At 46.0% G+C, this 8,596-nt stretch overlaps 1 long non-coding RNA gene across 2 annotated transcripts; it reads right to left on the reverse strand.

Moving 5' to 3' along the window:
* Nucleotides 1-2,009: 2,009 nt before the first annotated feature.
* Nucleotides 2,010-6,972, reverse strand: LOC140689233 (uncharacterized). Of its 2 annotated transcripts, none has more exons than XR_012064115.1 (4): nt 6,790-6,972; nt 5,864-5,939; nt 5,402-5,589; nt 2,010-2,102 (listed from the first exon to the last, which is right to left on the reverse strand). It is a non-coding gene; the product is annotated as an uncharacterized lncRNA (long non-coding RNA). The 2 variants fall into 2 exon arrangements; XR_012064116.1 differs by lacking the exon at nt 2,010-2,102 and adding an exon at nt 3,464-3,628.
* Nucleotides 6,973-8,596: the final 1,624 nt, after the last annotated feature.

Raw genomic sequence — 8,596 nt, forward strand, 5'->3', positions numbered from 1 at the left:
TTCCTCGGCCTCTACTCAATGGTTCTGATTCAAGAGGCCTTGGGTAGGACCTGAGCATCCAGGTCTAAAGAAATTTCCAGCTCATGCTGATGCTAATGGCTTGAAAACTTTCCTTTGAGAAGCATTGTCATATGTGAATTCTACAGAATTGGCTCCAAAGAGAGGATTGGCTGATTGATTGGCATTTGTTGGCGGTTTCCCAGGCCATGCCAGCACGGTATAAAATTGGAGAATCAGTCATCGTCACCTTCATCACCGTCTGGTTCTAGCCTTTATTTCCCTCTGTGGAAGGGCCTTTACTCCAGCTTCCTGGAGCCCTGGGGAGGGTGCCTTCAGCTACCTGAGGTGTCTGTGTGTTCGTGCTCCCGCTCTGCTCCCTGCAGATGCAAGCCCCCTGAAAGCCATCACAGGTGTGGGTCAGGACACAGGTGGCCGCCTGCCTCCTACACTGATGCTGATGCCCTTTTGACATTGGAGCATCATTAAATCTTTCCATTTTCTTTGGTGACCCTACTGTGCCCAGGGCCAAGGTGCTGCCAACCCTGGCATGAAGAGTGCCAGCCCTGGAGTGGGTAGGACCCAGGGCTGGCTCCAGGCGGCCTGGAAGCAGCTCTGCAGAAGGAGCTGGAAATCCCTCCATCCACCTTTATGACACTGACCTAGGGTGGGAGCCCTGGGAGCCTTGAGGGGAAGCAGAGGCAGGTGGAGCCCCAGGCTTGCCTCTTGTGCCAGTTGCCTGAGGGGATGGGAGCAGAGATGACTTTGCTTTGGCAAAAAAGTCACTGGAAAGTGAAGGTGTTGCCGGAGAACAAGTTCTTTTCTCTCGCAGGGAAGAATTCAAGAGCAAGCCATAGTGAAGTGAAAGCAAGTTTATTCAGGGAGATATGGACTCCACAGACAGAGTGCCGGGCGTCTCCGAAGGCTAGAGAGATGGCCCCAGAGCACGCGGTCATCTAGGAAAGTGAGTGGCCCTGAGGTGTGGGGAGGCGGTTAGTTTTATAGACTTAGTAATTTCATATGCTAACAAGGGGGAGGGGCATGCCAATTATTTCGGGGAAGGGGTGGGGATTTCCATGAATGGGCCCCGCCCACCTTTTGGCCCTTTATGGTCAGCCTGGGAACTGTCATGGCACCTGTGGGTGTGTCTTTAGCAGCTAATGTATCACAATGAGCCTGTAATGAGGCTCAGGGTCTACTGAAAGTCTGATCTTCCACCATCCTGATGTGAAATGGTATCTCATTGCTGTTTTAATTTGTTTTTCCCTAAGAACAGACGATGTTGAGCATCTCTCCATATGCTTATTTTTCGTCTGTATATCTTAGCGAGATATTGGTTCACTTCTTTCGCCCATTTAAAAACCAGGTTGTTTGTTATCTTACTGCTGAGTTTTAAGTGTTCATAGTATATTTTGGATAACACTCCTTTACAAATATGTCTTTTACAAATGTTTTCTCCCAGTTCATGGCTTGTCTTCTCATTCTCTTGACAGTGTCTCTCACAGAGCAGAAGTTTTTAATTTTAATAAAGTCTAGCTTATCTACTATTTCATGCATCATTCATTTGGTATGGTAACTAAAAATCATCACCAGATGCAACTACTATATATAAAATAAACATGAGGGTTGAAGCAGGGAGCTCAGTAACCTGTCTTCGCATTTTTATGGAGGAAAGGGAATATCTACTCTATTCTCCAGAGGAGAGGTCTAGAATAGCGTTTCTGGGCCCTCTCTTAAACCTCTCAGGCCTCCTCCTGTGGGGAAAGTGATTGATCTGGTTGCTGAGAAGACTAGAGTTTGACATCCTTTGGTCCCTGGATGCTCACGTTCTTTGTTGGGCAAAGTTAATGAGTTCAAGGCACACATGAGGTTCCTCTTTCTGCCCCATCTGTCTCTCAATCTCTTGGACCCACAAGTATAAGGCCAGGCTAGGTCCTCCAGGCTGGATTCCTGTGCCCAGCCCCCAAGGTTTAAGTTGGGGGAATGGGGTCAAACCGCTAAGTTGTCCAAGGGTCCAATTATGCTGTCCAATCAGCTTTGCCATCAAGAAAGTGAATATTTTTCTGCATATATAATTCCTGCTTACTTCTCAGTGGATTCGGAATCTGGAGGGGAAAAGGGAGAAGGCTATGTTTAATTTATACCTCAGAATCTCCCTTCAACAGACCTGGAGTGGTCCCCCAGTCAGCCACCACCACCGCAAGACCCTCTCCATGCTCAGTGGTGATGGAGCCTAGCCAATAGCACATTTGTGAGTAACCTTAATTGTCAGCAAGTCTTCCCTTCCCCATCTCTCCCAACTTCTTATTTTTTTACCACTTTGCTCATCCATGATGTGGGCAATCATGAGACTTCTGTTTGCTTTGTATCAGGAAAAGTCTGGAGATGCTTGATTTGATGTCACTGAAGGTGAGAAAGAACACCTCTGGGCACATTCTTCTCTTATGTGAGCGCTCCCTCAGGGGGCTGTTATGGGGATTTAGAGCAGATAATGCAGATAAACTGATTGGCACACTGCCTAGCACAGCGCTAACATAGCAGGTGCTCCATGTATAACAGCTGCTACTAATGTTGCTGTTGTTATTATTATTAATAATTATTATCTAGTCTCTTACCCATCGCTTCTCCCCACAGCTGGCAGCACTAAAAAACAAAGCTTCAGTACTTGGCATAGAGATGTAGGCTGCTATTCTTAGATACCATTTTGGTTCATGAAACCCAACTGGAGGAATCTGTGGCATCGAATTTACCAATGATTAAGGAAAAGGTTTTCCTACAACCTTTGAAAACTGGGTGGTGGAAACTGGCAAATTTGAGCAGAATGCGCCCCTCAGAATTCTATGGGCTAATAAGGAAACTGGAGCATCTAACCTCAAAAGATTGAGAAAATATTCCCCACCTTTTCCCCCCATAGGACATCAGGCATTCAAGCAACTTGGAAAGATTTCTCATTTCCACCATTTTCCCAAAGTTAAAAACACTTTGCCCTGGACATGCATTTGAAAACTGGATGGTATTTTGCAGTAAAAATTTCCACTTCTTAACCCATAGGTTGTGAATAGTCCAATTATTGATTAAGATATTTGAAGCTCTAAAGGTCATTAATCAAGTTGACATCTTCCATTGAAAAGGAAACAGAGAAATTAAAGGGAGGGAGAAATGGTTGCATCTAGCATAATCTCAAACGTGAGGTGGTGTTTGCACTTGTGAGACTATGAATGTTTTAGGGTGTTTAGAAGTAAAGCCCCGAGTTATGCCACACAAAGGTTTTCAGCCTGGAACTCAGAGGGTCATCAAATTCTCTAAATTATCTGGAAAATTATCTTGGGTATCTGTCTGTACATTTTGCTGAGGAGAAACATTACCTTAGGTTGGGTACCACTGAGGCAGAGCCTAAAGTAGGGAGTTGGGTGTGTGAGGGAATTGCCTCGGGGAAAAAGATTAAGGAAAGCGGGATAGGGAACAGAAAAGAACCAAGAGAGAATGTGGTCCCGGCTAAAGTCAAGCTTTCACGTGATCCAGTCGGGCACTCTGGAGATGCGGTGCACACAGAGTTGATGGTAGTTTTGTATCCCTGTATGAGTCAGGGCTGGGGCGAGGTGCAGGGTGACCTTCTGGGTAGGATGGGACTCTGGAGAAAGAGGTAACAGTGAGCCATTGGTGGCCCCACACACACAACAGCTGGGGGCTTGGTGCACTGGCCTGGTAAAGGGGACCTGGGAGGGACATCTCTACTGGAGCATTGGTTCCACAAGATTCTCCAAGTGTCTGTGACTCCCAACCTCAAAAGATTAAGAAACACTGATATATTTTTTAAAATTCTCTCTCAACAGGTGAGAAACACTTTGAGCATAAAGTTATTTATTGCAGCATTGTTTGTAATAGCAAAAAACTGGGAACAACCTAAATGTCCATCAATAGGGGATTCACTAAATGCATTATGGTACCTGCACATGATGGAATACTGCTCGGCCACAAAAAGAATGAGGAACTTCTCGTGTACTGATTTTACAATGATTATCAAGATATATTGTTAAATGTTATAATCAAATGCAGAGCAATGCATTTGGTTTATCACCATTTGTATAAAAAAGAGGGGAAAGTGATTTGCTGGATTACGTACAGCATGTCTCCAGAGGATTCATAAGAATTTGGTAATGCTGGGGGCTTCTAGGAAGAGCATCTGGGTGCCAGGGGCAGAACAGGGACAGAGTCCGATGGAAGACAATGGCACTGGTTTTTTTTTTTTTAGGGTAGTCTTTCATTTTTTAATGCTTCACTCAAAGATTCTAGAGCAATATTTTATTGCTTCAATCTTAGTAATGATACACGTTTTGCGGAGCGGAGTGGAAACAAGTGTTTCGCTTATCTAAGAGTTCGAGCCGTGTCTCTCCTTGCCTCTTTGGCCACCAGCATGCCTATAAAGCAGCCCCACAGCGATAAACAGCTCTGCCTGCCTTCGTGGCATCCTTTCTGTTTCTCTCCAGAGCTCCTTATCTAATCTCGTCAGGCTATTTCAATTGATTAATTCATTCCCTAAGCCCATGTGAAGTATTTGGTGTTTAATGATGACTTAATGTTTATTTTTCTTGTTTCTCATGGGCAGCAATTAGGGGAAGGAGCCCTAAGAGCTCGTCAGGGAGAGCAGTGACATGCTTAGTGTGCTGAGAGCAAGGATGTGTCCATCCACAGAGAAGGATTCAATAACATGAGAGAAGGATGTGATGAAATGTTACCTAAAGAAAGTGCAATATACTCAGTAATTATAGCTCACATCTTTGAAGTACTTGGCGCCAGACAATGTGCCAAGTATTTTCCATATTAATCTTATTTAGTTTTTCCAGCAACTTCATGGGGAAAGGGAGAGGGGCCATTATTATCCTCGTTTTGAACCAAAGAAAGGAAAGCAAAAAAGTTAATTAATATCCTAAGGTCAAACAGCTAGCAAGCAGATGAGCTGAAACTCACCCCTGGCCTGCCTGACCCCAACCCCAAGCTCTTGACCACTGTCGCTGGTCACCGGGTCAGCTAAGAAGCAGCAGCAGCCATTTTTTGGTTTCTTTTTTGGACCTGGCTTCATAGCCTTCCCCTAGACTGACCAGCTGGGTGATCAGAGACCCAGAGACCCCTCAAAAGCTTGGTTCCAGGGCTTCCATCTACCAACTGCTTTCCTTCTCTAGCTGTTAGAAGACGCCCAAACAGCAGCGTTCCTACCCGGGACTCCTAAGAGCATGGTAGCGTCAGGGTATGGGTTCTGTCTATGGTGACAAGCTACTGAGGAGCCCAGGTGCCACTGAAGACCCCAAGGGGGAGCGACAATAACCATTATACTAATGAAGCCACCTATTGCCTGATTAAACACCACCCCTGATTAGGAAGGGCAAAAATTAGTGATTTTCTTTACCTGAAGCAGCCATGTTCATGTCAGCCTGGCTTCAGCCACCGCTAAGCACCACTGCCTTTGCAGTAATGAGAAAATATCCCCAGTAAGAAGTCATGCCCTGCGTCCTTTCTCCGTGGCTCTGAGCTGTAATTGGCAGGTGTCCTGTCCCTTAAGGCAAGCGGAGCGGGGTCTCCCATATACAGTGTCTCCTGGGCAAAATGAGATACCATTTTCATTAGCAAAAACTAGGTCACCCCAATGTAGCCAGCACCCACTGGCGCCCATCATTGTATGGTAGAAAGACAGCCAGGTTAAAAGGTTAAAAGATCTACGTGTTTATCTAGGCGCTGGCTTCCTTTTGTTAGAGAAAACAAAGCAAAATAAGCTAACTCCCGGTGGAATCTGAGCAGCAAAGAGCAGGGAGAACTGAGCTGTTAATTAGGAAGAAAGAAGGCGAAGGGGCCGGCATATGTTAACTCCTACCTCTGGGCCAAGCCCTTCAGGTACCACAAGTATCCAAGTAGGCAGCAAACACAGAAAGAATGGTGAGTCTTCATTTCTGAAGTTCAAAAAAAATAAAAAGAGAGAGATTTTGACCAAAGCAAGGATATAATCTTTTAGAAATGCAGATGAAATAGATGTGTCTACCTGTTGTATTTATTTATTTGATTATCAAGACATATTATAAAATTTCTAGCAATTTAGAAATACTGCTTTTAAACATTCCCAACCTCCCATTCATGAAACCATCGCACATAAATTCTTGATAATCCCTTTACTCTCACTGTCTTTGTCACAACTAAAGTCACTTTTTGAGGCATCTAACAGTTTCCCAGAGCACATCGACTTTACTTCCTGCTAGGTTGCTTTGAGATAACGTTGCTTTTTGAAGCCGTTCAATATGCTGTTAATGAAAATGTACCTTAAGCCCCAAATATCCATTTCTATAAGATTTAGTACAGTTGGTTTTTTTTCACTCATTCTCTAAATATGTATTTACGATATTTATAAAATAACTCCATTATTATTGCTTTTTAAAGTGATCCTTAAAAGCCGTTTTCAGTGTTATCTATTACTTGCTATTGTGACGTCATAGCCCTGGATTTATGACTAAGTCTGCATTATCCCCAGATAATACAGATTTATGACTATATTTGTATTAAATTTGCCTCCTTTGAAAAACCCATCGTGTAAGGCAACCTCTATAACCTCTCCAAGCTGCACTGACTGAACCTTGTTTCAGAACAATTTGTCCTCCTGAAACAGTACTTGATCAAAATAAAATCAGGGGAAAGAATTCGCAGCTGTCTCAGCCTGGGCTCTGCAGAAAGCAAAGCCTTGCCTGCTCCCACTTTATCAGGGAATTCGCTGCCAGGGAGCAGGGGTGCTGGGGGTACAAGCGTGCATACCTGTTGGTATTGTTACCGAGTCCAAACTCGTTCTGCTCACTGCACGAGAGATCAGTCATTCGGGAGACGAGGTGTTGGGGCAAGTTATTTGGAAAGCCGGCAGACCAAGAAGACGGCAGATTAATGTCCTGGTGAACCATCTTCCCCAAGTCAGAATTCAGGCTCCTTTTATACTAAGAAGGGGAGGGGGTGTGGTTGGAATCCTTTGATCTTGCAGCTGTCCCCATAGGTCAGGTCATAGTGTCCTTGTAAACCTCCAACAAGACAAGTGTTATTTTCTGTTCTGCAACTTTTAATCTTTATAGGAATGGGAAAGGGTTATACCCTTAAAGGTCAGAGCCTTGAGAATGGGCTGTCCTGTATTTTTCAGACTATAGGCAACATTCTTTTATAAAAGGTGTAGAACCAGCTCGACTCAGCACAGGAAACTAGAGCGCAGGGTTAGAGCCAAAGGAACAGATCTAATACGGAGTCGGATTTGTTCTTCCCTATCACAAGACACCATATAATTAACTGCTTCTTGAGCCAGGTTGGGTGGAGGGTGGTGAATTTACCTCCTGCCCTAGTCTCCCTGGGGTCAACATACCCCTCTGGGAGCTACCGCTTCCCGCACCCCCCACCCCAATCCCTGGATGCTCACGTGTGGGCACTGAATGGATCTCACAGCAAAGAAGCAGGGAGCCCTGGAAGGGGCGGGAATAAGGCGCTGCAGGAAGTAGGATGTTGTGCCGTTCCCCACTGTGTGAAGCCAGCTGGAGCCGCACAGCTGGTGGCCACAGCCGCAGCAAGTTACCTCGGAAACAAGTGAGTCTGAGAGGCTATGAAGTGGCCTTAAAGAAGCCTCTGATACCCTCCCCCCTCATATTAGCAAGACTTTATAAGGACACAAATATAAGGCAGTTCCTTTTCCCTTCTGAGGAGTAAGGTTTCAGTGGGACCAAAGGCTGACCTTATACGCAGGCATATATGGTACATTGTCTCCTTACCCTCAGAACAACCCTGCCAGGTAGGTTTTATTATTCCCACTTTACAGATGAGGAAGCCAAAGCTCAGAGAGGTTAAGTAACTTGCTCCCTGTGACCCAGCTTGCTGGGACCCGAACCCAGGCCTGACTCCAGAGCCCACGCTCTTTCCACCACGGAGCCCCTGGTCTTATCACTACTGTTATCAGGGGAAGGAAAAGTGGATGCTCAGGAGAATGGCTCTTTTCACCCTGATCGTTGGAGGAAATAAAGTGGCCTCCTCCCCACCTCTCTACACAGGGGTGATAATGGTCCCTGGGGTCTTAACAGAACAGGTTCAAAGCCTCTGGATCCCATCGCTCTGTGGTTTGAGCTCCTGGTCTCCCCAGCCTCTCTCACTGTTCTTTGATGGAACATGGATGAGGGCCTCCCAAGAAGATGGAAACTGGGCCTGAGCAAAGAGCCGGGGTGAGACGCTTGCGCCTTGACCCACCTCCAGTAACCCTGACGTGGGGCTTTATACACCTGCCACACATCGGGGACAAATTTGCCCCTTCTCCCATCCCCGCTGCCACGCCTGTTCACTGCATCCTCAGTCTCTTGACCTTTGAGCAGATTACTTCCGGATCCTCCTTGCTGCTCTCCCTACCTGCAGAATTTCTTCCCGCTGCCCCTGTCCTCTGCTCTGCACATCTCTCCCTAACTCCAGCTCCAATCACACACATCACACACCCCTGCTTTGGCGGCTCTCCTTTGCAATACGTTTGCAAAGTGGCAACAAATCCAAATTCCTTCACCTGCCTTGACCCCCCCCCCGGGTCTACCCCCAAGCCATCACACAAGCC

This window comes from Vicugna pacos, chromosome 25, assembly GCF_048564905.1.
Source record: "Vicugna pacos chromosome 25, VicPac4, whole genome shotgun sequence".
NCBI lineage: Eukaryota > Metazoa > Chordata > Mammalia > Artiodactyla > Camelidae > Vicugna > Vicugna pacos.